The sequence below is a fragment of the Glycine max genome, chromosome 7 (assembly GCF_000004515.6).
Source record: "Glycine max cultivar Williams 82 chromosome 7, Glycine_max_v4.0, whole genome shotgun sequence".
NCBI lineage: Eukaryota > Viridiplantae > Streptophyta > Magnoliopsida > Fabales > Fabaceae > Glycine > Glycine max.
In genome coordinates, this window is record NC_038243.2 from 30190752 (window position 1) to 30204549 (window position 13798).

General features: G+C 34.9%; 1 protein-coding gene and 1 non-coding gene across 2 annotated transcripts in view; one reads left to right on the forward strand and one right to left on the reverse strand.

Moving 5' to 3' along the window:
• LOC102665504 (keratin, type II cytoskeletal 2 epidermal-like) overlaps positions 1 to 13798 on the forward strand; it is a 47239-nt gene that overhangs the window by 10507 nt on the left and 22934 nt on the right. The gene's annotated exons all lie outside the window — the stretch shown is intronic.
• Positions 12259 to 12365, reverse strand: LOC113002226 (small nucleolar RNA R71). Its single transcript, XR_003267770.1, has one exon. It is a non-coding gene; the product is annotated as a small nucleolar RNA R71 (small nucleolar RNA).

Below are 13798 nucleotides of genomic sequence, written 5' to 3' on the forward strand. Positions count from 1 at the left end.
TTGGACATTTCCATTATGTATTCCGTGATGTTTCCTTTTCCCTTATACTTCATGGAGATGAGTTAGCCAAAAGGTTACTTGTCTCCACTTTCTCATTTTTGGCAAAGTATTGCTCAATTTCCTCAAGAAATTTCTTTGCAATTTGACCCTCATAAATAGAACCCTGAAACACCGCTGGAATAGTGTTTCATGATCAGGCACGTTCGATTGGATTGATCCAACTTCTCAATTTTTGCCTCATTAGAGGTTTCATAGTGAAAATGTGTCATTTTGTCCTTAGTGCGAAGTCCAAATCCATACAGTCAAGAACGATTTTTAAGGCTTCTCTCTAGACCTTAAAGTTTGTCCCATTCAGCATAGGGATAAAATTCACTTCAACAGCAACATTTGTAGCGTCAACAATATTAAAAACAGAACAAAATTAATAAGATGTTCACAATTAACAAACAAGACATATAAAGTATATATAACAAGACATACAAATATTTTGCATAACAAACTCATCAAGATATCCAGCACAACAATATTTCTTAGTCTTTGGACAGATAAATTAATTTGTAATTGGTACTCTCAATTCAATGATCAAATATTGACAATTAATTTTGTCAAATAATAGCCTTTCTTTGGATTGACTACTATTCACATAAAAATACCTTATAATTTTATATATTGTCATCACAATATGTTATTATTTGGTCAATTGTGTCTTCCTTTCGGTCAAACACAATTCGCATAAATAATCTCATACTAACATCTATATAATTTTAATTAAATCAATTTGTACAATAGATATTACTTTGACAACATATTGTGCCAATCAATTTAATTTAAAAAATTACCAAACATGCAAATAAATAGGGAAAGTTTGTAACTGCTAAATTTGTACCTAATTATGATAACAATAAACATAAAAGTTAATCACAAGTAAATATCACATCCGTAAATAATGCTATCCCAAAATTATTGTAGCATCACCAATCATAGAAGACAATCCCGGATTCATGTATCAATTAGCCAATTCATAACTTTATGAATTCTTGAATAGAAGGTTTTACGGATTACTAAAGGCATCCCAAATCAATGTAAACAATGTATATCAAATAAAAATAATGTCACATACACAACATGATAATGACATCCAAAGTATTCACAAATTGCACGTAATAACTTTATGTAAAGGTATAACCCATGTGACTTTGGGTTCAACTTAGAAAAGATTCTAAGAAAGCTTAAAAGAAAACTAAATTTGCAAAGCTTCCTTAAATATATATCACACAAGACATGAACAAAAGTCGTGCATAAATCCAAAAGAACAAAATACAATCGAAACCAAATACCGGATATCACAATATCTGAATTTACGGACAATTAATTTGTATTGTCCTAAAATAAAATTAGGGTTCATATAACAAATTAAAAGATCCAACTATAAAAAGAATCAAACAACTTTAAATCTCAATAATCTAACTGTAATGATGACTTTGATACCACATGTTAGAATTTTAACAAATCATATAAAATACCAAATGAGCATAAAACACATTACATTAGATTATTGAAAGAAAGGTTTAAGGTATACATGGATTCATGGAGTTTGATCAAACAAACGTAGCGGAACAAGAATGATCACGAAAAGTTGATTTTATGACCTACTTCAATCAAATCACTTTATTCCTTACAGGATCGTCGTTTTCTCTTAAAATGGAGAGAGATAAAATTATTTTTTGATTTGATGTGTTGGGAACCATAACATGCCTCAAGTTTTAACATATTAGGTTTCTTATTATCTCGTAATGACCTAAACGTGTTTTTGCTTAATAAGCTCTTATCAGTTTTCTATTAATGAACTCCCTAAATTAGATCACTTATATTAACTCCACCTAAATGAAAATAACTAATATAAATATTATAATATAATATGTAGTTCATATTAATTAATTAAGAATTATAAAATTCCTAACACTTATATTTTCATCTTTAGTATATTTATATATTTTCATCTTTAGTATATTTATTAGGTAAGTGTACCTTTTATATTGGTTTTATAATCGAAATAGAAAGTGTCCTACTTTTAAATTGAAGAATGGATGTTGTATGATTTTTAAAATTTTAAATGTTTTTTTAGTAGTAATTATGATCGGTATACTTGCGATTATTTTAAGATTTGGAAACTTTCCAACATGAGTCTTCAACCTAACATTATGTACAAAAGGAAATGGGTAGCTAGCTTAATCTCTCAGAAATCCATATATAATATTTAACATGATTCTACATACAGATGGTGGTTATCCTCTATTGCACATTTGACTTCATGATTCATTGTACGTATAGCAATTTGCTAGGTATAATACTCCAACAATAACTTCAAGAAAAGACCTTTTCACTGCAACCTATCTGATTCTTCTATTTTTATTCAATTTATCTCCTATACATTGTACGGCATTTGAAAATGTTGAGCACATTATGAAGATAATATAAAATATGAGAGGCTACTATGTTGAATTATCAATGTACGGTATGTTGAATTTATAATGGCTTAATGTTATGAGTTGCTTTTAAGTTAGTGTCTAATATATTCCCATCATTTTTATACTCTATCTTTATATAAACTGCAATATACATAACTGATTTTTTTTAATGTAAAATCTTTATAAAATACATTGTAATTAAATTTAAAGTAACACTCATTTTTCCTATGCTATATAAGCTTATTACACTCATCTCTTCTCCATTAAAATGTATTACTTTGACACCTCCTTAGTCAATACTGTTAACTTAGCGTCTTAATATTAGTGAAAGATAAAAAAATATCCTTAAAAAATCCCAAATTTTTAATTTTCAAATAATTAAAAATATACAAAACACCTCTCCTCCGCACTCACCCCCACCGACTCCACCTTTGAGTGGCAGAAATTCGTAGCTATATAGTTTGAGATCTTGAGCAACTTGAAGAAGAATCAAGGATTTTTGCAAATAGAAAACTTGACGTAAGAAATTCAAATATCAAATTCTTAATCTAGTTATCAGAAAAGCATTATTTTTTTTAATCAAGAAACCATATTCATTATAACTTGACAAAAACTACATATTAATAGAAAGGGCCAAGACAATGAACCAAGGTAGAGACAAGAGACAATAGTTATTAAGCATAAAACAATATAAAGAAAAACAGAATCACCAACTATTAACAAAGACCTTAACAGTGTGTTTGGATGGATCAATTCAGCATGAGAAATCATTTTTTCAAGAAATTTAAAAGGATTCATGATAAAATAGATCGTATAGATAGAATATTTGAAAGGATATTTAATTTTTGGTATTTTTATGAATCATGTTGATTTACTAAAACAGTAGGATTTCAAATTCTCTCAAAAAATAAAAAATTTCAAATTATTTTTTCAGAGATGCTCACTCTAACTCACGTTTTTGCTCACGACTCTTTCTCGCTCAACACTCGTAACTACGGGTGACTAAAGTTTTTACGGCCGACATCGACATAAGTTGTTTTTCACTAATGTTGGCCGAGGTTTGTTTGTTCAACTTTTTTTTTGTATGATGTTAACCAAATCTATTTTTCGCCGATATCGGCTAAGATTTGTTTTAGATGGTGTTGGTTAGGATTATTTTCATGGGAATTTTTTGCTAAAGTCGACCAAAGATTTTTTTTACCGTTGTCATCCTGGTTTTTTCAATTGATGTTGACCAATGATTTTTTTTTGCCGACGTTTGCTAGATTTTTTTGGGCGACATTGGCTAGATTTTTTCTACTGACATCGGTCATGGCTAACTTTTGAGTAGACACCTGCTAGGGTTTTTCAGGCAACATTAGCTAGGTTTTTCTAGCCAACATTAGCCAAAGCTATTTTTTAGCCAATATTGGCTAGGGTTATTTTTCAGCTGATGTTAGCTAGGGTGTTTTGGTTGATGTCAACTAGATTTTCTTAACCGAAGTCAGTTAGGATTTTTTTCTGACATCGACTAGGGTTTTTTGACCGACATCAGCCAGAGTTATTTCTTAACCACATTAGCTAGGTTTTTTGGTTGATGTTGGCTAGAATTTTTTCTACTAACACCAACTAGGTATTTTTGACCGACATCGGGCATGACTATTTTTAGTCAACATCAACTAGGTTCTTATAGTCGACATCCATTAGAGTTTTTTCGGTCGACATCGGTTAGAGCTATTTTTTAGCCAACATCAGCCAAGGCTATTTTATAGCTGATGTTGGGTAGGGTGTTTTGTCCAACATTGGTCAGGGCTATTTTTTAGTCAACTTCCACTAGGGATTTTTCAGCCAATGTTGACCAATGATGTTTTTTGACCGACATCGGGTAGGTTCCATTAGTCAGCATCAACCAAACTATTTTTTAGCCAATGTTGGATAGATTTGTTTTTCAACGCCTGCTAGGACTTTTTAGGCCGACGTTGGCTAAAAATAGCCTTGGTCAATGTCATTCGAAAAGACCCTAACCGGTGTCGACCAAACAAACCCTAGCCGACGTTGGTAAAAAACCTAGCCAACATCGACTAAAAAATAGATTTAACCAACGTTAGCCGAAAAATAGTCCCAACTGACGTCAACTGACAAATATTCCCATCATACTTTGACAAAAAAAATCCTATTTGATGTCGACCAAAAAATAGTCTTGGTTGATGTCATTTTAAAAACATCACTAGTTGTGGTTAGACAAAAAAACCCTAGTTAAAATTATCAATATTTTATATTTTTAAATTAATAAAATTAAAAAATATTTTTTAATTAATATTTCAAAATTAGATCGAGATCTATGTAAAGTATAGAAAATATACTTAAGGAAATAAGGTATAAAAATTGTAAATTTTATTAATTTTTTAGAAGTGATGTAAATTTTATTATTGATACTTTAACTTTTGCAGTTATATATCGCCATTCACTAAGTTGTAGCAGTATGTCTGTGTGAGTGCATTGATCTTCCTAGCTAGCTATCAGCCATCTCTTTTACTTTATCATTTTCATAAACGCTAGAATATATTTTAATATTCATAAACGTTAGAAAATTGACCAATTAATCATGACAGTGGTAGTGACAAGTTAGTTGCATCTCTCTCTCCCTCTCCCCAAAACACACACACACACTTATATATATATATATATATATATATATATATATATATATATATATATATATATATATATATATATATATATATATATAGATAGATAGATAGATAGATAGATAGATAGATAGGTTGTTTTTAAGTTATTATCTAAATTTTATTTTTGATCATCTACATACCTAAAAAACTTTTATGTTTCAATATAGTACCTACCATTAGTCTTATTTTATTAAGTGATGATGTGGAACATAGGAGTGGGTAAGCGGGCCGGCCCACCCCGCATAAGGCTCGCCCCGCATAAGCCCGCATTGGCAGCGGACCGGACCAGTCCGCCCCGCTTCTTACACGGACCAAATAAATTGGTTTGTCCCCGCCCCACAGACCCTGCGGGTCAAACAGGCCGGTCCGCGGGCCTAGTTTTAAAAGAATTTAAATTTTAATAAAAATACAATTCAATCAAATTAAGTTCAATACAAATGTAAATAAAATCTCAATAATTAGTCAATTACATCAATAAAATAAATAATGTCTTAACAAAAGAAAATCCAAGCAATAAATCTAAAATATGAAATTTAAACATCTCCAACAACAAATGATTCCATATTTGAAGTAGCTTGAGCCTTCTCCATCTCCACATTTAAGAGTACAACAACAATGAATCAGTCCCAACAAAAATAGGATAAAAACAAATTTTAGAGAGAGAAGAGATGTACTTTGCGTGTGGTGGTGGGCCGAGGCTATGCCCCTGTAGTGTGTCACATGACTATGTGAGTGTAAGTCGCGTTTTGTTTTCCTTGTAAGGGAAAGTCATATGACTTACGCGCATGCGTGACTGTGTGGTGGAGAAAAACCGTGAGGAGAAAAAATGTTCTTAGCTTACTACAATGATAACTGCTAAATATGATGTGAGCTATTTTTTATAATAAAAATATATTGAAATATCTTTAAAAATATTTATTTAACAATTATTTTTAGCTTAAATGATAAGAATTGATATTTTTATTATTTATGGCTTGCAAATATGAAAAGGATAGATTAAAAGAAAAAAAGATCGAGAAAATATCAAAAAGGATGTTATCACTTATCTTTTTTTATCTTAATCTTTTATTTCTGTTATCTTTTATTTTTCTTATCTTATCCTTTTTTATTTTTATCATCATCTTTTAATTTAAATCTTTTATTTTTATCTTTAAATATTTATCTATCTAATATATTTATTTATCTGTTATTTTAAAAGAAAAGTTTAAAGTGAAAAAGAGAAAATCAAACCTAATATAATTGGGTCAGGGTCACACAAATCAAACCTAATGCGGACTACGGGCAACCCGCGGACCCCACGGGCCAAACCCGCATAGTCCGCGGGTTAAGCGGGGCGGGCCCGAAAATATGACATAACCATGGACCGTTCAAAAAAATTGGTTCGTAACCCATGCGGGCCGCGGGCCCCGCGAGCCAGTCTATGGACCTAGGTCTGTTTACCCACCCCTAGTGGCACATGAAATGTCACATCATCAAGCCTAATAACTTGACACATAAGCAAATTGAAGTCATATAATTATTTATTATTTAAGTTATTTAAAAAATTTAATTATTATTTTATTAACTAATAAAATTTTTTAAAAAAAATGTGACTTTCCCTTGGCAAGATTGAGTCTATTGTCCACTCTCTTGCCTACCTCCCTCGTGCCGCCAGCGGTGCCTCCACTCCTACCACCTCATCCTCTGTCTTTGGTCCGCTGGCCACGTCGTTGACTCTACCCTCGCAGCTGACCTCGACCCCCGCCTCATCCACGTCGACACCTCATGCGTCGAGGAGATCGCAGACACTATCATGGTTGTCACACACACACCGGCCTAGTATGGTAGAGGGTCGTGATGGCGTCGCGATTGTGCAAAAATAAGGGTTGGCGGTGGAAGGATGAAGAAGATGAACTAGCTTAGGTGGTGGTGGAAGGATGAAAAAAGTGAATGGGGCGAGGCGGCGGGACCAGGGGTGGATTGTGGGTTGGATTATGAATGTTGGGAAATACCAAGAATAAATTCCCCTCTCTATGTGATTAAGATGTTCAATAAGAAATATAAATTAAGAGAGTAAGAGAAGAAGAACAACACCAAGACATTTTAACGTGGAAAACCCCCTCAGTATGAAAGGGAAAAACTAGGAGGTCAAGTCCAAAAAAAATATCTCCACTATGAAGTAGGATTACAATGATCTCAATCTCATCCAATAGGATGGTTTACAATATTTCTCAAACACTTGCCAAGTATGGTGAAAATATAACTCTCTTTTCTTGAAAAGGATTACAAAAAATTTGTCTCATTATCACTCTTGAAGGATCTCATTTGCTTGCTTGCCATAACTCCTCACAAGTCCCCATTTATGTAGTGGAGGGATATGGCTTCTCCCAGGAGTAATAAATGGATGTAAATTAATTTTCATATTTCCAAGAACCCTTGAAAATGTTGTCTCCATTTTTCTAATATGAATGTGATATCATCAAGAGTCAAAGATGAAATTCCAAAACCTTGGAATCTTCACCTTTTATTTTTCATGCATTTGATGTTATCAAGATTTTTTGAATGTGGTGCTCTATAATTATTGAGGGATTTCCAACAAATCTTCCCCTTCCCCGACTTAATTGGGGGGCACCATCACATTGGCTCCTTGACAACAATCTTCAAACTTCTTAGTTGGCATCACCTTGGTCATCATGTCTTACCAGTTTTCATTGGTGTGAATCTTTTTAAGTTGTAAAAGTTTCTCCTCTAATATATCTTGTATCCAGTGATAACGAACATCTATGTGCTTTGAATGATAGTGAAAAGTTTCTTCTTAGTTGGTACAACACTTTGATTATCACAATGTACCACATAATTTTGTTGTTCACGGCACAACTCATAAAGAAAAAATTTCATCCACAACATCTCTTTACATGCTTCAGTAGCTACAATATATTCAGTCTCGGTAGTTGATAGAGCCACACACTTTTGATGTTTGGATTGCCATGACACAACTCCCCTGCAAAAGTAGTTAGATATCCCAAAGTCGATGTTCTAAAACCAACATCTTTTGTCATGTTCGCATTTGTGTATCCTTCTAACACAGACTTTCCTTTACCAAAACACAAACACCTCTTGGTTATGCTGTGAAGATATTTGAATATCCATTTTACAATAGCCCAATGTTCCTTCCCAGGATTAGACAAGAATCGACTCACAACACCGACTGCATAAGCAATATCAGGTCTTGTACATATCATAACATACGTGAGACTTCCAATAATAGATGAATAAGGAACCCTTTTCATTTCTTCTTTGTCTCCCTCACTTGTTGGACTTTACTTTTTGCTCAATTTAAATTGCTCGGCAAATGGAATGCTAATTGGCTTGGCCTTATGCATATTAAATCTCTCAAGAATTTTCTCAATGTATTGTTCCTGAGATACCCACAATAACTTCTTAGATTGATCTCGAGTGATCTTCATCCCAAGGATTTTCTTTGTTGGTCCCATGTCTTTCATAGCGAAGGATTTGCTCAACAACAATTTAAGGGCAACTATTTTCTTCTTATCATGCCCAACGATTAACATATCATCAACATAAAGCAAAAGTATGCCCCTTTTTAAATACACAGTGGTCGATGTGAGTCTTCTCGAAATCATGGTAAACCATGAAAGAGTCAAACTTCTTATATCATTGCCTTGGTGCTTGTTTTAGACCATAAAGACTCTTCTTGAGTCTACACACTAAGTTTTCTTTACCCGAAACTTCAAATCCCTCGGGTTGCTTCATATAAATCTCAAGTTGTTCGGTCTCCAAGTCTAGGCTTCCAGCTATACCCAAGACAACTCTAATGGAGAACATCTTTACCACAGGAGAAAATATTTCTTCAAAATCAATGCCATTTCTATGATTGCATCCTTTGACAATAATTCAAGCCTTATACCTTGAAGTATAATTTCTCAAATGATCAAAGTTGAAAAAAATGCACACACAAAGCCTCTATTTATAGCCTAAGTATCACAAAATTGGAAGGAAATTTGAATTTCTATTCAAATTTCACTTTAATTTGAATTTGAATTTGTGGAGCCAAATTTGGAGCCAAAATTTCACTAATTATGATTAGTGAATTTTAGCTATGGTTCAGCCCATTAATCCAAGATCAAGTCCAAGATTCTCCACTAAGTGTGCTTGGGTGTCATGAGACATGTAAAGCATGAAGGACATGCACAAAATGTGATTATATGATGTGACAATGGGGTGTAGCAAGCAAATGCTCACCTCCCCCTTAAGATGGTCCAAAATTTAATTGGATTGGGTTTCTCCCAATTCAATTAAATTTATCTCCCAACACACACACATCAAATAGTGCATTTAATGCATGTGAAATTACAAAACTACCCCTAATACAAAAACTAGTCTAGGTGTCCTAAAATATAAGGGCTAAAAAAATCCTACATTACTAAGGTACCCTCCCTACACTATGAAACCGTAAATACAAGACCCAAAAATAATGAAACTTTAATCTAATATGCATGATGTGCCATCATTTTCTTCTATTTTCAAAACCCTTTTTGCACCATTTTAATTGCTGATTGGTCTTAATTGTCAATTAATCAGGCAGTTTTATTATTTGGGCTCATTTAGCTAATTTGATGTTTTTAATCTAATTTCAGGAATTAATGAAACATTGGGCTTAATCCGGATTTTGGTTATGGACTTGAAGAGGGCAAATAAAGCAGCGCTTACCTTAGTTAATTTCTAATTAGGAAATTTCGCAATTTTATTTTATGTTGTTCAGTGTTTATTTCGTTTTGGGCCAGAGTATTGTAATAGGACCCAGTGACTTTGAGTGACTCTTTTTAAATAGCAGCCTTGGGATTCATGCAAGGCTATTCTGTTATGCTATTCATTATTCAGAGCTTTTGTTTTAGGGTTTTACGTTTTCTGCTTTGATGCTACTGTTCACGTAATGCAATTTTACGTTTTCTGCTTCTAATTACAATTTCGTTCTTGCTTCTTCTTCTACTCTCATTTACGTTTCTGTTTCATTTACGTTTCTGCTTCATGTTTCATTTGCGTTTTTCTGTTTGAATCTATGGAAGGCTAGTTTTTCTGGTGTTGTTTCCTTTTGAGGACGAAGCCCAACTCTCTTTGAGGTTTCATTTGTAATGTGGTTTCCTGGCAGTTTTCCCTTCACCAGTTATCCCAAATTCGTGAACATTAATCAGTGCACGCTTCGTGTTCGATTAATTGCCTCTGAGCCTAACTTGCGTTCATGCTTAATGGACGAAGGGGTAACTGGTGTATGTGGTGCCTAATCACGTATTGATAACCCTAAGTTGATTTTCGCTTAGTAAATTGAAATAAGGTTGGATTAAGTGGTTGACTGTTAGGGACGAATTCTCCATAACCCAGGATAAGAGAATGGCTTCTGAATCAGAGGAAACAACCCGTTTTTAATATTAGTAGTTTCAAATTCCAGTTTACTTGTTCTGCTCTTTAATCACGAAACAAACAAACCCCCCCAATCGTTACTGTTACTGCGCAAGTATATTATGAACATTTGGTTTGTCATTGCTCGTTGGGAAACGACCTAGGATCACTTCCTAGTTACTGCATTTTTATGTTTATTTGATTCGGGTACGGCCTCAATCAAATTTGGCGCCGTTGCCGGGGAGCAGTGTCCAAAGGTTCATAATAGCTAGCTAGTGTTGTGTGTTTAATCCTTTCGTGTTTTATGTTTAATTGTGTTCTTTGGTTTTGCTAGTTTTGTTGGTTTTGTTAATTGTTAGTATTGTGTTAGTATGTGTGTTAGTGTTGTTTAGTGTCCTAGTATTTTGTTTAATGTGTGTTCTGTTTCAGTTTTCCCATTAAGCGTTTCCCCTGTTTCAGTCTTGGGTGTTTTGCTGTGAATAGTGTTTTGCGACGAACTTAGCGACCACTTTTGCTTGCGGCAAAATAGCATAGTAGTAGAAATCAAGTAGAGACGGATTTTAGCGACCACCCATGCTGAATTATTTGAGATTTTTTGTTTTAGTATCTAGGGTTGTTATTTTTGGCTGAATTTTTTTGTGGTAACTTCTTTTAACCTATATTTTGTGGGAAAAATAGCTAGAGCCTTTAGTTTGGTCAGATTTGAAAGTTCCAAAAAAGTAGCAAATTTCGTGTTTGTCAAAACTTCAAACGGCCATAACTTTTGCTCCGGTTATCAGAATCGCAATTATTATATATGTATTTGGGGTAGAAAAAAATTTCCTATGCCATGGCAGCCGGCTGGCCGGCTGAGGTCTCCATCTTCCAAAAATAGTGATTTTGTCAAAAGTTTTTTATTTTTCAAGTTTTATTCACTTATTTTTCTTAACCTACCATTTTTAGCTTCCATAGTTAGACTTTGAATTTTTGCCTAAAAATTTTTTGTGCTATCTTCTCATCATTTTATAAGGTTGCTCACAAAATTTCAAGTCATTTGGATATCATTTGAGGGTAGCTGTAGTTCAAACCTGCACCTTTATTTACATGACAAGGCAACTAGTTGTGCATGCTGAATGTAGTGTATGACTAGAGGCAATCCATCTGACTTACAACCCTTTGACCCTAAGATAGATAGGACATTTCATAGATTAGTTAGGCATCATTTTATACCTTTTGATCATCCTGAGCATTCCATTACTGGTGAATCTGTGCATTCTGTTATTGGTGATTTTGAACATCCTGATTTGGAGCATTATAATTTTGAGCATTCTGATTCCGAGCATTCTGATTTTGCACATTCTGAGAACATGGCACAACCTCCACCCCGTGAGAGGACTCTAAGGGAAATGGCTGCACCTGATTTCACCTACGAAAGCTTGTGCATCCAATACCCTGATGAGGATGTCCCATATGATCTTAAAACTGGACTGATTCATTTGCTTCCAAAGTTTCATGGCCTTGCAGGTGAAGACCCGCACAAACATTTGAAGGAATTTCATATTGTCTGCTCCACCATGAAACCCCCAGATGTCCAGGAGGATCACATATTTCTGAAGGCTTTTCCTCATTCATTAGAGGGAGTGGCAAAGGACTGGCTGTATTACCTTGCTCCAAGGTCCATCACGAGCTGGGATGACCTTAAGAGAGTATTCTTAGAAAAAAATTTCCCTGCTTCCAGGACCACAGCCATCAGGAAAGATATCTCAGGTATTAGACAACTCAGTGGAGAGAGCCTGTATGAGTACTGGGAGCGATTTAAAAAACTATGTGCCAGTTGCCCTCACCATCAGATTTCGGAGCAGCTTCTTCTCCAATATTTTTATGAAGGACTCAGTAATATGGAGAGAAGTATGATAGATGCTGCCAGTAGTGGAGCCCTTGGAGACATGACTCCTGCTGAAGCCAGGAATTTAATTGAGAAGATGGCTTCCAACTCCCAGCAGTTTAGCGCCAGAAATGATGCTATAGTCATTAGAGGAGTGCATGAGGTAGCTACAAACTCAGCTGCATCATTTGAGACTAAGAAGCTTGAAGGCAAATTGGATGCATTGGTTAACTTGGTAACCCAGCTGGCCTTGAATCAGAAATTTGTACCTGTCACAAGGGTTTGTGGTTTGTGCTCCTCTGCTGACCACCATACAGACCTTTGCCCTTCCATGCAACAACCTGGAGCAATTGAGCAGCCTGAAGCTTATGCTGCAAATATTTACAATAGACCTCCTCAACCTCAGCAGCAAAATCAACCACAGCAGAACAATTATGACCTCTCCAGCAACAGATACAACCCTGGATGGAGGAATCACCCTAATCTCAGATGGTCCAGCCCTCAGCAACAACAACAGCAGCCTGCTCCTTCCTTCCAAAATGTTGCTGGCCCAAGTAGACCATACATTCCTCCACCAATCCAACAACAGCAACAACCCCAGAAACAGCCAACAGTTGAGGCCCCTCCACAACCTTCCCTCGAAGAACTTGTGAGGCAAATGACTATGCAAAACATGCAGTTTCAACAAGAGACCAGAGCTTCCATTCAGAGCTTGACTAATCAGATGGGACAATTAGCTACACAATTGAATCAACAATAGTCCCAGAATTCTGACAAGCTACCTTCTCAAGCTGTCCAAAATCCCAAAAATGTCAATGCCATTTCATTGAGGTCGGGAAAGCAGTGTCAAGGACCTCAACCCGTAACACCTTCCTCATCTGCAAATGAACCTGCCAAACTTCACTCTACTCCAGAAAAAGGTGATGACAAAAATTTACCTAACAATTTCTGTGCAGGTGAATCTTCTTCCACAGGTAATTCTGATTTGCAGAAGCAGCACATTCCCCCTCTTCCATTCCCTCCAAGAGCAGTTTCTAATAAAAAAATGGAAGAGGCAGAGAAAGAGATCTTGGAAACGTTTAGAAAAGTAGAGGTAAACATACCTCTGTTGGATGCAATAAAGCAAATTCCAAGATATGCTAAATTCTTGAAGGAGCTGTGCACTAATAAGTGGAAGCTTAAAGGAAGTGAACGAATTAGCATGGGTAGAAATGTCTCCGCATTGATTGGAAAATCTGTTCCTCAAATTCCTAAAAAATGCAAAGATCCAGGTACATTCAGCATACCTTGTATTATAGGGAATAGTAAGTTTGACAATGCCATGCTAGATTTAGGAGCCTCTGTTAGTGTTATGCCTCTGTCTATTTTTAATTCTCTATCTCTAGGTCCCTTGCAGTCAA